The sequence below is a fragment of the Cupressus sempervirens genome, chromosome 1 (assembly GCF_028749045.1).
Source record: "Cupressus sempervirens isolate cs-2001-9-10 chromosome 1, ASM2874904v1, whole genome shotgun sequence".
NCBI lineage: Eukaryota > Viridiplantae > Streptophyta > Pinopsida > Cupressales > Cupressaceae > Cupressus > Cupressus sempervirens.
Genome location: NC_143118.1, coordinates 297,257,298 through 297,274,179, shown reverse-complemented (window position 1 = coordinate 297,274,179; position 16,882 = coordinate 297,257,298). Strand labels below are relative to the sequence as shown.

The 16,882-nt window shown below is 37.9% G+C and overlaps 1 pseudogene; it reads left to right on the top strand.

The window, feature by feature from the left end:
• Nucleotides 1-4,899: 4,899 nt before the first annotated feature.
• Nucleotides 4,900-16,882, top strand: part of LOC149577299 (casein kinase II subunit beta-1-like) — a 28,605-nt pseudogene continuing 16,622 nt past the window's right edge.

Sequence of the window (16,882 nt, the reverse complement as noted above, 5' to 3'; positions counted from 1 at the left end):
ACTCTGAATGTTAGTACCAAAAGCATAATTTTATTGCATAATAACAACGGCCATCGTTACATTTTGCAATGGGGTATTTATAAGAAATCGTCTCCTCAATTTGTGTTGAGAGTGAGAGATATCTTGATGCAGTAAAATGCTTTTAAAATATTAAAACAAACTAAATATATACAAACTGACAATCTAACGGGTGCCTAGAGGGACTCCACCCATATTTTATTCATTAATTGGATGCATGAGCCTTTTACATGTCAAAAATAATAAAAGCATGAGAGAGAAAGTAGGAGGAGGCCATGAGTCAAAGTGGAACTGCACGGAGGTGCCAAAAATAGAAGCTAGCCCTTAACTCAGCATGTGTCAGAGTTAACTTGCCATCAAAATGTATCCCCTATGCATGGAAAGTGCTAGTTTTGAAACTGGTAGTCAACTATCGGTGCACCTCTGAATTACGGAGCTATGGACCTATGAAGTTGCAGACCTCAACTAGGTCAAAATCTCAAAATTTTACTAAGCATCAAAATTGACATTTTGGCATCTGGGTTTTGTTTATCTTCATCCTAAAACTATGTTTGGATGTTTGCCCTTGAATTTCTCTATCATCACAATAATCTTAGCAGCATCTAGAATATCCAAAGCCTCATACTTTTCCTTGACCTTTTGTCTGTAGTTGTCCACCTCAATTCTAGTCTTTGCAAAATCTTTGAGTTTGGTGTCCAACTCTAACAGTGCTTCCTCTGTCCTGAAGGCTTGTCTGATGTCTTCATCACTAGATGCTTCCTCCAAAGTCTTCCTAAATTTTTCCATGACTACCTCAACTGGAAACAGCTTCTCTCATTCTTCATCTTCAAAAATGTCCAAGCATGCATCACTATACAACTTTTTTGCTTCCAAAATTTGCTCTCGGGCTTGGTCCTTGAGCCTATGTATCTCATCATGCAATGTTTCCATCACTTTATTTCCATCTACAATCTTTTCTATCCAATCATCTATCATGTCTAGCTCTTCTCCAATATATACACCAATCAAAATGTTGTATCTTTGCCCTTTTATGGCTTGTAGAGTTTGTAAATTCTTGCTCCATGCCTGTACCTCATCCATGATACTGAAGTCCTACCTCAAAATTGCCACAATCTTATCAACATTCTCTTGCATAGCATACAATAACTTCAAACTTCTTGTGATTATAGTGACACCCTTATTCTCAAGGCTATCTTGCCAATCCTCACAAGCTCTCAAAAATGGACTAAGCCATAAACCTTCCCCTTCTCTAAGAATGGTATTCAAAGTCTCCTCAGGGCATTCAGAATCAAGAGGATCAATAACTTCAGCTAGATATCCCTTTAGGATCTCAACTTACCTTCAAAGTGTTTTGATTTAATTCTCATCCTATTCCATATGGCTAAGAACCTCCTTGACTCCCATAGTCATCATCTATCGAGATGTATCCCATGTAGGCTTTCCTAACATAATATCTTTCACTTCATAGTCCTCAAGACTAATAGCTTCTACATCTGTACCTTTAGGAGGGTGAGCTACTTGTGCAAATAAGTCCTAGTTCCATGTAGTAGTGATGAACACAAATGGAATTGCATCATGTAATGGAGACTCAGGTTTGTTCAAAATCTTTGCAATGTCACAAATATCATCCTCTGAACCATAGAATTGATGCTTGGAACTTATTATTATTTCCTTCCAAAACCATCTTGGGATATGTCTTTTTATAGCTTTGGCTTTAGATGATGAAGGGATGTGTTCAACTACCTCCTTGCCTTTATCACTCTTGCTTGGAGTCTCTTGTTGTGAGGACTCTTCTTCTGTAGTCTCAATTTCTGTAGATCATGTAGTTTGATCCTTGACTTCCTAAGAAGGTTGTTGTACACATTCTACTATCTGTGCCTCTTCTGATGGCTCATCAGTAACCCTTGGTTCTAGTTTCCCTTGTAATGATAGTTCCTTTTGAACATGTTCTTCTTCTGAACTCAGAGGTGGAGGTGTTACTAAACCCTTATCTACCATCGTGACCTAAGGTGGAGATGGAGAAGTGAGATGAGGACCTTGTGTCTTGTGGCATCTACGTCCAATCTTGTTATTGAAGTTCACCTATAGGGGTATCTCTGATCTTATCTCCAACTAACTTCATACCCACAAGCATGAAATCAAAATCTAGGATGCAGAGAACATCATCACCTTGCTCCCTTTCATTCACCCATCTCTATACTTCATCTTCTAAAGAAGAGAGTTCTATCGTTTCTGCTTGGGTGAATAGTGAGGTATTCATGGCACTCTTCCTTCGTTCCAATTCTGTGGCTTTTGCCAGTCGAGTTGTCCTTTGTAGAGGCACTTGTTCCTCCTCCTCATCTGATTTTGTTTCCCCCTCATATGATTCTTCCTCTAGAATGGTCTTAGGAATAAATGGATTAGGCACTAATCTTTTACAAACTCGTTTCCTCTTGTTCATTCTAACCTTGATCCTCTTTTGTTTCTGTGGACGCATAGGAGAAGCGGGCTCTTGATGCACCAGAGGAATGGATGTCTCTAGAATTTCTACCTCTTCTTGTCGACTTGACAAAATAGGAGGCAATGGAAATTTAACCTGGATATGAGAAGCTCCACCATCTTGGGGCTCTTGGAGACTTGATTCCTAGTGCTTGGAAGGGACCTGTTCTTCAACATGCTTCACTTGAAACCTTCGAGGAGAGGCTCTCTTCTTATTTCCCTTCCTCTCTAAAGGGTGGTAGTATTCCATTGGACAATCAAGTTGGTAGACTATTCAGGCCTGATAAGAGACTGGACCGCAAAGATGGGAACTATGACTTTCCTTCCCTTACCCCTTTCTGGGCAAGCATGTGCATGGAAGATCACTGTATCTATAATTGGATGAAGTGGAAAGGGTTTCTTGATCCAACTCTTTGTCATTCAAATGACATGTCTCACTCGATGATTAATATCATCTCCTTCCTCTCTATCAACTTCGGCATTCAGAATGGGTCTCTCGCCAACTTTATCTGTATTGAATAGAGGATCCAATAGTTCTTTTGAGTCTTATAGCCTTATCTCATCAAGGAAGGTCAAATGGAGAGCCTTCTCTGCTAGATACAAAGTCATCCTACAATAGTCTTTGATGCAAACATCGTAGTCATTTGTGGTATTCATCCAATGATCTTCAATGGTGTCCTCATGATAGAACTCCTTTCCTACCAGGTTTTCCACTTTACCAACATTGTCAAAGAATGGCCAAGGAGAGTTATACTCTTCAAGAGGATAATTCTCCCATTCCCACTCAAAAGTTGGGATATCTTGCTTTCTCTTTACCTGATATGCTCCTATTACAAAATGCCAATCCCAACAAGGCCTCCATTGTCTTTTGATCCTCTCATAAGCTAACTCAATCTACTAGGATATTTCCATCAAGACCAACTTGTCACTTGGGTACCTCAGGAGTTTCTTCGAATTGATGGATGCACCACCTACCCGAATATATGTAAATGTCCAGAATTGGATGAAATATGCACCAAGAGATGTGATCTGTGCCTTGGCTTCATCAGAAAATCTCTTCCCGTAATCCCCTTCGATGAATCAAATGATGGCAAAGATAGAGACATCGTTTACAATTTTGTACTCCTTGCTCTGCAGTGAGAGCTTCTTCTTCACTAGCTAAGGATAAACTATATACGGCCATGCATTAGGGTCCTACATACTGCCCTTTTTATACAACCCAAGATAGTTGGTTGCCCTTGCCACAAGTAGATACACCACATAAGAAGTCATGTAGAACTTCTTCTTGTCCTTTATCATCTGCAACTGATCACACAAGTTCTTGCTAAGTCTGGTGGCCCAATCCAGTGGTGTCTTTGTGTGTGTGATGGTCTCAATGAAGTTGAGCATGAATGGAGTGAGATGACCCGCTGCAAGCAAACCCATGACTTTGCTCAAGAGAATGATTGAATATTTGATGTCATCCTTCATGTATCCTTGAGTCATATCCACTGTGTTGATTGTCTTTCCCTGAGGTGGATTCTCAATGAAGTATAAGGAGTGTATGATGTCGATGGCCTCTTGGTGGTGATCTTTATACCATCTCTCAGCTATTTCATATGAGAGTCTGATGAACTAATCGGCTCTAGGAAGATGGAAAACTCTGTTGATGTTATCAGGTCGTAGATCTAAGACCACTTCTCCAGTAACAATCTTTACTACCCTTTCATCGGGAACAAAGTGCCAGGATAAGGTCATGATCAACTCGGCTGATTTCACAGTTCCTAGATGTGATGTTGCATTCACTAATCCAAAATGGATTAATGCAAACCTCAAGGTTGACCTTTTCGTCAGACTGTTGCAAACTCTCAGGAATTCTCCCAATTCTGTGTGCCTGAGGTCTATGTCTTTAATCTCAGTGTACTCATCATGTAACCATGATTTTGGGGTCACGCCTTAAAATTTGTAATCAAGTGGTTTTGCTACTGATCTGTATGTAATCGCCATCTGATTGTATTACATGTGCATCACGAGAAAGAAAACACGATTAGTCAATAGATAGCGAAAAACATAAGCGAGGAAAAAAAAATGTCCCCCTTTCAAGACATTCATTTTATTTGAAAAAAAAAAATTTCTTTCTTTTATTATTATTTTTTAAATAATTTTAAATTTTATTTAAAACTATTAAAGAAAAAAAAGTTAAATTAGCGCAGTGCGCACGAGTGCCGATGCATGTGTGTGCGCACGCCAAAGTGCACAGTGTGATGCAGGAGCAGCCAACGTGGCAATGCATTCATGCACAGTCAGCATGCAACGTATAGCCAAGAGGTTGGTGCACAGGCACATGGCCCACGCTGCCAGCATAGACATGCGGCCAATGCATAGTGCGTGACCCGTAGGGCCGTGAGGCTAGCCTACAAGAGCATGGCTCGTGCGCCCAGTGTTGCGCACAGTCGTAGGGCTAGCGTGCAGCATGTGGATACGAGGCCTACATGCCAGCATGGGGTCCGTGAGGCCTGTGCAGCTAGCGTGCATAGCATAGCCCTCTCAGCCAGCGCCACACATTGAAATGGAGGAGGGGGCAGGGGGTTACCTCTCTCCCTCTTCGATCACTTACAAAAAAGTGAGGGAGAAGGAAGGGAGGGAGGGTTTTATAACCCTCCTCCCTTTGCATAAAAAATGTGTTGCGCCTTATGCGCGCACATGTATGGGGAGTGGAGATTTATATGTATATATATAATTTACTTTTTATGGGTTTTTTGAATTTTTGACTCTAAAATTAACTTTCAAATGGATTTTTTCTTCTCTCGACTCTCAAATTGTGAGTCCGGGAGTTAAAAAAATTAGGAGGTCCCCATTCCTAGCGAGGAATAGGGCGTGTGTTGGGAATACCACAACAGATTCTAGAACACCAAAATGGATAATTGAAATTGATAAAATAATTATTACCGATTTGGAAGGAAAAAAATTAGAAAGAACCATTCGGTTATGGGCTTCAATACTATATAAGATGTTTTTCAGCAACATGACAGTGGCGGAGAAATGTTAGCTTTTCATGCACTTATTAAAGATGCAAAAGATGAGACCTATGCTTTCCAAATTAAAGATTCATGTCAATAAAAAGTTGGAAAGAAATGCCATTATTGTGAAGAATCTTTTCAATGCTCTCAATAGCATTGGGAAAAATAGCAAGGAGAAGGATAATAGAGCTGCTCGAAGGGTTATTACAACCTCTTCGGTAAGTCATCATTTAAGAAAGGGTAGATATATGAGACAAACTTGTATTGATTTGAATCTAAATCATACTACTTTGAGAAGAGAACTTAGTCGATGAGAGAGAATTGATGATGCTCTTGAAAATGAAACATGGGCATTTGGTGGGAGACTTCCATGTTTTGATAAGAAGCTATCCAATGATATGAAGGAAGAAATTACACAATTTTGGCACTCTAGCTCACGAGTATCACCCGATGCTAAAGATGTGTTAAAGTTGAGAATTGGCGTCAAAGACCGCACACCACATCCTAAACACTATTTGGAGGTAAGTCAAACTATGTTGTTCAAACAATTTAAAGAGAGTCATCCAAGTCTTCATATATCACAAAGGGCTTTTGAATTTTTGAAGCCATTTTATTGTGTGCCACTTAAAATTTGAAATACATGTTGTTGCAAATGTCATGTTGAGTTTTTTATGCATCATGAACTATTACGCTCCATCCATTATACTTTGCATAGTAAAGAAATGTTGAAGGATTGTGGTGCTAGTGGGCTTCCAAAATCATCAAGAGACTTGCTAGATCAATTTTTTTGTTGTAGAGTTAATGGTTGTTTCTTTTATAGAAATGCTTGCATAAATGAGAAGTGTTTAGAATGTGGTGGCTTATCCAAGTTTGACACATGTTTCCATGAAGGGTGTCAACAAGATCTTGGAAAGACAATAGTAAAAAAAAAGTTATATGAAACGGTGAAATACACATTGAAGAGTGGGGGTGAGGGCTCTATATGTGAATTGGTTGGAAAACTATCAGTGTGGCTAGTTTTATTTCAGATTTTAAGACAAATATTTTCTACAAGTATGCAAGACATAGTCATAGGTCTCAGTGGTTGGATCAACAATTTAGAATGTGTAAGGAGACTTTTCCCATTGGCACTATTATATCATTTTTTGATTTTTCTCAGAACTACACATTGCAACCTCAAAATGAGACACACTCTCAATATTACAACTCTATTAAGATTGCTATTTTCATTCACATAACATATATACATGCCTTTGATAGTGCGGAAGATAATTGAAATATTATTAGAGAGTATCATTTTTATATGAGTGATGATAGATCTCACTCTCATGAGTTTGTGCAACATTGTTTCGAGAATTATTTTGATCTCTTACATGAGCATGCAATTGCTATGGATAGAGATATCATTTGGTCAGATAACTGTATAGGTCAATACAAGAATGCTCGCATGTTTTATTGGTTGTGTAGGATGCACGTAGAGAGGGGGTGCCTCATATTTGGAGTTTTTTTGAGTCTAGCCATGGAAAAGGGGAACATGATGGAGTAGGGGCATGTGTGAAGAGAGCTCTAGTTAAGGAGCAACTGAAGATTTCAGCAGCAGAGCTTCTTCATGCTTGTAGCATTGTTGATTGGTGTAGTTTAGCATTATCATAGGGGGGGACTCTTGATTCAGTGGTACGCAGGTTCTTTTGGTTGGTTGAGGAAGGGTTCATAGGTGATAGATCAGATTGTGCTACAATGAGAGACTCATCAAAAATGCATTCATTTTGAAACTTTGATTCTAGTACATGGACCATTCTGAAACGATAGCTAGCTTTCTTTTGTCCTAGTTGTTTTCAGTGTGATTAGGCTCACTGTAAGTCAAGTGAGTGGGTGGACACATGGGCTCCACATTATCTTACTCCATTTTCTATCATACCCTCTATCATAAATGATGACATGGAAAGTTCACTTGAGCATAACCATATATTAGATCTACTTCAGCCAGGACATGTCTTTGCATTGGTTGCACCACAGGGGAATGATGAGAAATTTGATTTTTGGTTAGCACGTTGTGTAAGAGGTAAACAAAAACTTGCACAGCTAATCACAGATGATGATGGATTCACATATCCTACTAGTTCAATGGTTGTCGCTGGAACATGGTTGTGGACATACATGCTTAGAAGGAACGGAATTCCTACATTCGAAGACTATCAAAAGCACAAAATAATTGTCATATATTTGCTTCTTATTATAGCAACAAATGTAAAGTTGTTTAAGTGTCAAGGAAGACCAAAAGTAAAAGAATTTTTTACTATTACTAATGTTGATCATGAAGCCCTGTTGGAGACCCTAAAACAGAGAGAGGACCCTACTGGAACACTCGACTAGGTATATTTACTTCTTATGTTATTTTCTTCAAAATGATTCAGTGAACCACTGATTATCTTGTTTAATACAATAAGTTACTAATTTTGTTATGATATTGGAATGTAGGTACACCATGAAGAGTGGTGGGGGGGGTGTTGGGGAGAATTCCTAAGATTTATGATGTATTATGATGTAAAATGTGAAGCTCTTTCTTATATGGTTATTGTAATAATGAAAAAGACAAGTTATTCAAAATAACACATACACATCCAAATACATGCAAAAGATTTAAATTATTCTATTTTTATTTATGATGAGTGGTCTAAATTACATGATATAATTTAGTACTTGAAAAGAAAAGATTAATTTAATTTTTTCCATGATTGTCTCTTTTACATCATTGTGATATATTAATTTCATAGAGAGGTGGTTTTTCAATTTTTATAAACTTTCTATAAGATTTTTACTCTTTAGTTACATTTCAGATTTTACTTTTTACATATGAAGGGGTTGGTAGGCCCTTGAAACCATTTATAATGAGAAGATCCTTAGAACAACAACACAACATAAAAAGAAACTTAGTTGAGGAGGTAGGCCTCCAAAGACAAGTCCAATGGATTTTTGAAAGGAATCTAAAACCTTGTAGGGTTCTGAAAAGTACCCCAAACATTCAATGATTTTTCTAAGGATCCTAAATGTTCCAAGTCCACCAAAATTGCCATGTCTTCCCAACCAAAGAAAACATATATCTAGAAAATGCCCTTTTAAACTATCAACAAGAAGTACAAAAACCTCATTATTTCTCTTCTTTGAGCCAATTTCCTAGTGCAAAAATCATAGCATGGAAAAAAAAAAGATCTTCAACCATACAACCTCCAAATATCCAAAAAAAATGCTATTAAATAAATAGAACACTTCTCACCCTTTAGAGGGGAGATCTCCACCATGTAATATTATCCACCAAAAACAACCATAAGAAATTTAATCTTCTGAGAATGATGAGAAATAGAGACACTATGGAAGAAATGAAGAGTCCTAATAGAGAATCCCCAAAAAAATCTCAACATCTGCATGGAGAAAAATCAAATGGAGGAGAAAGACACATGCTACTATGCCATACTTACTATCAAAGTTGCATCCCAACTACCACAAACATAGATTTTGAAAAAGAATAAACCTTGAAGCACAAAGGGTATTCAAATATCATCACCAAGATAAAGAGAGAGGGGGCCAAAGAAATTGCATAGAATCTTGATCTCTCACAAATTGCCTAACATTACTCTCACATATCAACATAGTCATTCACCATAGGTAAGAAAAGAGAATAATCATGAGTAAGAGAGAATAAAGTCACCACTCAGAGAAGAAGCAAGAGATTGAACATAGAGCTAGGTTGTATTGGGAAACACAAAACCTATCTCAAGCACTCCAACATGAAGACACCCTCCAAGCTAGAAACCTAAACCCTATACAAAAAATTGTGTCGCTTATATAAGCCAAGACCCCAACCTAGTGAACACCGGTGTAACCCAACCTAGCCAAGACCCATGATGATTCTAAAGACAACTTGCTCACAAAGCTAGGGTTGATGTTAACATAAATTAGATGTATGAAATATTTTTTTTATCCTTCTTATAACTCCATGCTTTTGTAGCCATGTGTTATACAGCTTTCTCTCTAAATGATTAATGTATGTGATTATTTGTTATAGAATATGTTTATTGCAAGTAACAATCTCAAGATTTTGTTCTAGAAAATTATAGAATCTTTCTTGTAGTATCACAAGAGATTGATGTAATGCATACATTTTTTTTAAAGAATTTACAATAGAACATAATGTGCACAAGCTTCATTAAATAAGATCCTCCATTTTTACTCAAAAATTTTGGCTTTGAATTTTCTTTAACAATAAAAGGGGCATTCATCAAAAGAAACATCTAGAATTCACAAAACATTTGTAGGTATCCAATTATATTATTAAAAAAAAAACACTTTTTAATATTAAACATTAGATAATATTAATATTATTAAATCTTTAATTAAAGAGTTGAATTGTTGTCATCAAATTACACTTTTGATGTTTTCTTCATTTCTTAAGTAGTTCAAGAAATGGGCATGTGGTAAATTTTTATTCTCTTCATGAAGAAAACTAAGCATAGTAAATTCCCCTTGGTAAGTTGTTATAGCCACTATCTTTATCGATACACCCACCTAAAGAGATCTATACACCCATCTAAAGAGATCTATAATATAATATTGAACTGAAAAGACTACTTAAGAATTAGATTCATATTTATCAGTCTCTTTTTTTTAGACATGAGACATTAGTTTCCATGTTTTTGAATCATTCAATTTGCAAAAGTTATTCAATTTCCAAATACACATCCATAAAAGTGCATAAAAATAACATTCTAACATTAAAGGATCAAGAGAGCGTAACTTTGAAACCGCTGATCTTGGCATCGAATCGTCAATGCCATTAGCTCCAGGTGGGTGGGTGAACCCTAGTGACATCCTTGTTCCAGCCACAAATATCATCCATCATCCACGGCCAACCCGTAGTGAGGATTCTCCAAGGTGCTCTAAGTGTGTTTGGAGGTCAATCTTTCAAGGGTCATAACTTAGAGCTTGTGAGGGCTATCAATGAAATGTCAAATGCTACAGGACAATGATGTTAAGACCTAAAATAACCTATCTCATTTTTGAGCGATCACGTTTCGTTTGGATTCGGCACAGCAATCTCGCTCAATGCCAAAACTCGCAGTGTTCCTCAGTTCACGTAACTTTGAAACTACTGATCTTGGCATCAAATCATCAGTACCATTACCTCTAGGTGGATAGGTGAACCCTAGTGACACCCTTGTTCTAGCCACGGAGACCATCCATCATCCGCGGCCACCCCGTACCAAGGAGTCTCTAAGGTGCTCTAAGTGCGTTTTGAGGTCGATCTTTCGAGGTTCATAACTCAGAGCTCGTGAGGGCTATCGATGAACTATTGAATGTTATAGGACAATGATGCTAAGACCTAAAATGACCTGTCTCATTTTTGAGATATCACATTTCATTTGGATTCGACACAACGATCTCGCTCGATGCCAAAACTTGTAGTGTGCCTTAGTTCATAGGTGCACCAAAGTGTAACTTTAAAACCGTTGATCTTGGCATCGAATCATCAATGCCATTAGCTTCAGGTGGGTGGGTGAACCCTAGTGACACCCTTGTTCTAGCCACAGAGACCATTCATCATCTGTGGCCACCCCATACTAAGGAGTCTCTAAGGTGCTCTAAGTGCATTTCAAGGTCAATCTTCTGAGGGTCATAACTCAGAGCTTGTGAGGACCATTGATGAACTGTCAAATGCTACAAGATGATGATACTGAGACCTAAAATAACCTATCTCATTTTTGAGAGATCACATTTCGTTTGGATTTAGCATAGTGATCTCGCTCGATGCCAAAACTCGCGGTGTGCCTCAGTTCATAGGTGCACCACAACATAACTTTGAAATCGTTGATCTTGGCATCGAATTGTCAATGTCATTAGCTCTAAGTGGGTGGGTGAACCCTAGTTACACCCTTTTTCTGGTTGTAGAGATCATCTATCATCCGCAGCCACCTCGTATCGAGGAGTCTCCAAGGTGCTCTAAGTGCGTTTGGAGGTCGATCCTCTAAGGGTCATAACTCAGAGCTCGTGAGGGCTATTGATGAACTATCAAATGCTAAAGGATGGTGATGATGATACCTAAAATAACCTATCTCATTTTCAAGTGATCACATTCCATTTGGATTCGGCAAAGCGATCTTGCTCAATGCCAAAACTCACAGTATGCCTCAGTTCATAGGTACAGCACAGTGTAACTCTGAAACTGCTAATCTTGGCATTGAATCATCAGTGCCATTAGCTTTGAGTGGGCAGGTGAACCTTAGTGACACCCTTGTTCTAGCCATGGAGACCATCCATTGTCTGCGACCACCCCGTACCGAGGAGTCTCCAAGGTGCTTTAAGTGCATTTTGAGGTCGATCTTCCGAGGGTCATAACTTGGAGCTCGTGAGGGCTATTGATGAACTATCAAATGCTATAGGATGATGATGTTGAGACATAAAATAGCTTATCTCATTTTTGAGATATCACATTTTTTTTGGATTCGGCAATGCGATCTTGCTCGATGCCAAAACTTGTAGTATGCCTCAGTTCATAGGTACACCACAGTGTAACTTTGAAACCTCTAATCTTGGCATTGAATTATCAGCACCATTAGCTCTGGGTGGGTGGCTAAACCCTAGTGACACCCTTGTTCTAGCCATAGAGACCATCCATCATCTATGGCCACCCTGTACCGAGGAGTCTCCAAGGTGCTCTAAGTGCATTTTGAGGTTGATCTTTCGAGGGTCATAACTAGGAGCTCATGAGAGCTATCGATGAACTATCAAATGCTATAGGATGATGATGCTGAGACTTAAAATAAACTATCTCATTTTTGAGCGATCATATTTTGTTTGGATTTGGCACAGCAATCTCGCTCGATGCCAAAACTCGCAGTGTGCCTCAGTTCATAGGTGCACCACAACGTAACTTTGAAACTGCTAATCTTGGCATCGAATTGTCAACACCATTAGCTATAAGTGGGTGGGTGAACCCTAGTGACGCCCTTATTCTAGCCATGGAGACCATCCATCGTCCGCGGCCACCCCGTACCAAGGAGTCTCCAAGGTACTCTAAGTGTGTTTTGAGGTTGATCTTCTGAGGGTCATAACTCGAAGCTCATGAGGGCTATCGATAAACTATTAAATACTACAGGACGATGATGTTGAGACTAAAATAACCTATCTCATTTTTTAGTGATCTCACTCAATGCCAAAACTCGTAGTGTGCCTCAGTTCATAGGTGCACCACAGCGTAACTTTGAAATCGCTAATCTTGGCATTGAATCATCAACGCCATTAGCTATCACTAGGTGGGTGAACCCTAGTGACACCCTTTTTCTAGCCATGGAGACCATCCATTGTCCACGGCCACCCCGTACCAAGGAGTCTCCAAGGTACTCTAAGTTTATTTTGAGGTCTATCTTCTGAGGGTCATAACTCGGAGCTCGTGAGGACTATCGATGAACTGCCAAATTCTATAAGATGATGACATTGAGACCTAAAATAACCTATCTCATTTTCAAAAGATCATATTCTATTTGGATTCGGCATGTGATCTCACTCGATGCCAAAACTGGCAGTGTGTCTCAATTCATAGGTGCACCACAGCGTAACTTTGAAACCACGGATCTTGGCATCAAATTGTTAGCACCATTAGCTTTAAGTGGGCAAGTGAAACCTAGTGAAACTCTTTTTTTTACCACAGAGATCATCCATCATCTATGGCCATCCCATACTGAGGAGTCTCCAAGGTGCTCTAAGTACGTTTCAAGGTCTATCTTTCGAGGGTCATAACTCAGAGCTCGTGAGGGCTATCAATGAACTATTAAATGCTACTGGACAGTGATGCTAAGACCTAAAATAACCTATCTCATTTTTAAGAGATCACATTCTATTTGGATTCGGCATAGTGATCTCGCTCAATGCCAAAACTCGCAGTTTGCCTCAATTCATAGGTGCACCACAATGTAACTTTGAAAATGCTGATCTTGGCATCAAATCATCAGCACCATTAGCTTTAGGTGGGTGGGTGAACCCTAATGACACCCTTTTTCTAGCCATGGAGACCATCCATCATCCGCGGCCACCCCATACCGAGGAGTCTCCAAGGTGCTCTAAGTGTGTTTCAAGATCAATCTTCTGAGGGTCATAACTCGGAGCTCGTGAGGGCTATTGATGAACCGTTAAATGCTACAGGATGGTGATGTTGAGACCTAAAATAACCTATGTCTTTTTTGAGAGATAGTAACAAAGTGAAAAAGTTTTGATCAAATCAAGTCTCTTAAGTTGGGATATTTTGAGGTTATGTTGAAATTGAAAAGTTGTAGTATGAGGATAGTAACAAAGTGAAGTGCTAGTTATCAAAGATTATGAGTCTAGGAATGAGTTTGTGGTTGGGAATAGAATCTATGGTTGAGAAGTGGAGTCCTTAACTATGTTGAGATTAGATTTGAAGCAAAGAGTTACTTTCAATGTTGAAGGTGGAGTTTAAAATCAGATTTGGGGTTATCTGAACCTTGTGTAGGAGGTTAACAAGTGTGTTTATGTCATGATAGCACTTCAAATTAAATATTGCATCCAAATTTGATAATAAAGGTTGTTAAATTGTTATTCACAAATTATTGCATTTGAATTGAATATAACAAACATAATCAAAATCAATGATATTCCATAAACATGAACAATACAGATGATCCAGGATAAATTGAACAATACTAGATACTAAATTAATATGTATATCATTGTGCACATAAATGAAAAAAATATATATCAAAATACATGTATCCATAGAAAAAATTTTACACAAATATATATCAAAGATCATGTATCCATAGACAAAGTACTCAAATATATATCAAAATACATAGATCCATATACAATATGTGGTTGATCATGCCATTGGAATGTGTATAATATCAATGTTTATGTAAACAATGTGGCATATACCATCTCAAAATGTCTCATGATGCATCCTACGATAACTGTACTATCCTAGGGTACTGGTGGGTGATCAAAATGTAGCCTCTTCGCTACACTAGGTGGATCAGATGCCTCCTACATAAACAAAAAAGGAAAACCCAAAGTTAGACTACTAAATTTATATGATTCTTTGTATCTAACATTAAATAACTCAAATGCATAATGATATTTTTTTTAATGAAGATTTATACTATTAAAATTTCATAATAAATACCTCTCTCATCGACCTCCTACATTGGTCAAGAGTCTTCTCGTATGCCCTCAGCAATGCTTCTACCTCATTGATTATGAGTTGTGTATGTTCAAATATGTTTGTCAGATGAATATATAACTTAAACTATAACATTATAATTCATAGCATGCTAAATTTATAACATATTTAATCATGAATTCAAACTACAACTTACTATTGTAGGCTCCTCCTCAAGATAGAGTGGCTGCATCATCAAATCTACATAACTCTCTCGTCGAACCTCATGTGCACTAGGAGTCTCCTATGAGATAAAAAATAGTTGTTGTTAATAAAAAGGATATCAGTTTTGAATTTATTTATGAAGATAAGGAAAATAAAAAATAAATGATACTTATACATACAATGGGGTTCTCAGTGCGAATGGAAATGCTTGATCGTCTACAATGCGAAATCTATACAAGCTCATCACCAGTAGCCACGCCCTATGTAAAATAAAGAATGTAATTAAATTTCATTGCCACAAAAATTTTACAAGAATGCATAAATATTTAATCAAATAGAAAGCACTTAATTAACTTTCCTTTGTTAATGCATGTTGGCTCATCCCCCGCACTTTGTCCCCCCGAGACAGGTGGTACCTGCAAGATAAAAGAAAGATTAGCAACCATATATGCTACAATATCAAATAGAAAAAACAATGCAGACACAACATAATGTACCATAGATGTCTTAAGGCCAAATGAAATGGTCGAGAGCATGGCATCGTCAATCTGTCTGAGCTCCTCCTTGGTCATCAACTAAACATGAATGAAGATCACATACATGTATAAGTTAGTATGGCTTAAAAATTAAAATTAATCTATTATAAAAATTAACTTTAAATCACATATGTCATAACAAAAAAATATATACACATATCGACACCGAAGGAGTCCATGCCTCTGCGTTCCCCTCCTCTCTCGCATTAGGGTTTGTAGACTCTGCATGTGTGTCTGGTGTATCCTCATATAATACAAAATGATACTCAAGAAGATCACCTATGGGACCCAGGAAAATATTCTTGCATGTAATGTAAATGTGAGGCACACAAACATGTGATGAGCTAGCTGATGATGAACTGAACTAGTGCTAGCATCATCAACATAAGGAAGCAGGACTAACCTAGCTTGAGATATCATTAGGCTACTTAGCCTATGAATGGCTCTTTTGGTCTAAGAGCTAGCCTCTACCATAATATTAGGATGCTGCACTCAAGGAGGGGGAGAGATATCAGTGGGGGGGACAAAAGTGCCAGCTTTCTTCCACTGGAAAGAGGGTCTATCCTAAGGAGCTCCTAGTCCTACACCCATGTTGGCCTTCATGCTCCAATAGTTCACTTTAAGTTTCTACAAAAATTCTGCATATAATTTTCTAAGGAAATAAAATGGCACATCTAAATTGCTATGTGGAGGGATATCAAAAACCATCCACCAACGATCCCAAAAGTTTACATGTATGGCATCATTTGTGCACCATTTAATCAATAGTTTGAATTTTTTTGGGTTGACTAGTATACCCATTTCCAGGTTTGCAAAAAGGCTATCCAAATCCTCTTTGGTTATATTAAGGGCCGCAACCTCATCATAATCCAAACCATCATCAAACATCTTGTGCATTTCATCACGCCAACGAAGAGTGGCATTTTGTTGGTTGGTAAGGGTTTCAATGTTATCCACTATGGTGTTTAACGTGGATAACATAGGAGCCAATGCGGGTACATTATTATATGTTCTTCGCAAATCCCTCAATTCAGTGAGATTTTTATTTATCAAATCTTTGATTCGAGAAGAGTTTTGAGGCGGTAGAGGATCATTTGGTGGACAATTTTGTCGGGGCACTTGATCATTTGGTGGGAGGTTACGAGGAATATTGTTCCCTGCCTCAGTGTCATCATTTTGATCAGCCATTCCTATTAAATTGTAAAATGTAATATATATTTTTAAAAACCTTAATTTTAACAATTCTTTTCAAAAAAACCTTAGATTCAACTAAAACTAACAAAATCATGATAAAATCTATTGAATTTATGTTTTAAATGATTTTTTTAAAAAAAATTAAACCTTTATATCGTATATTTGATTTGGTATCCGATATCTGATCGCGAGCTTGAAAACTGGTGTTGAAATGAGCCTGCAGGTCTTCTTTTTTTTATTGTGTTACAGATATCGGATATCTAATA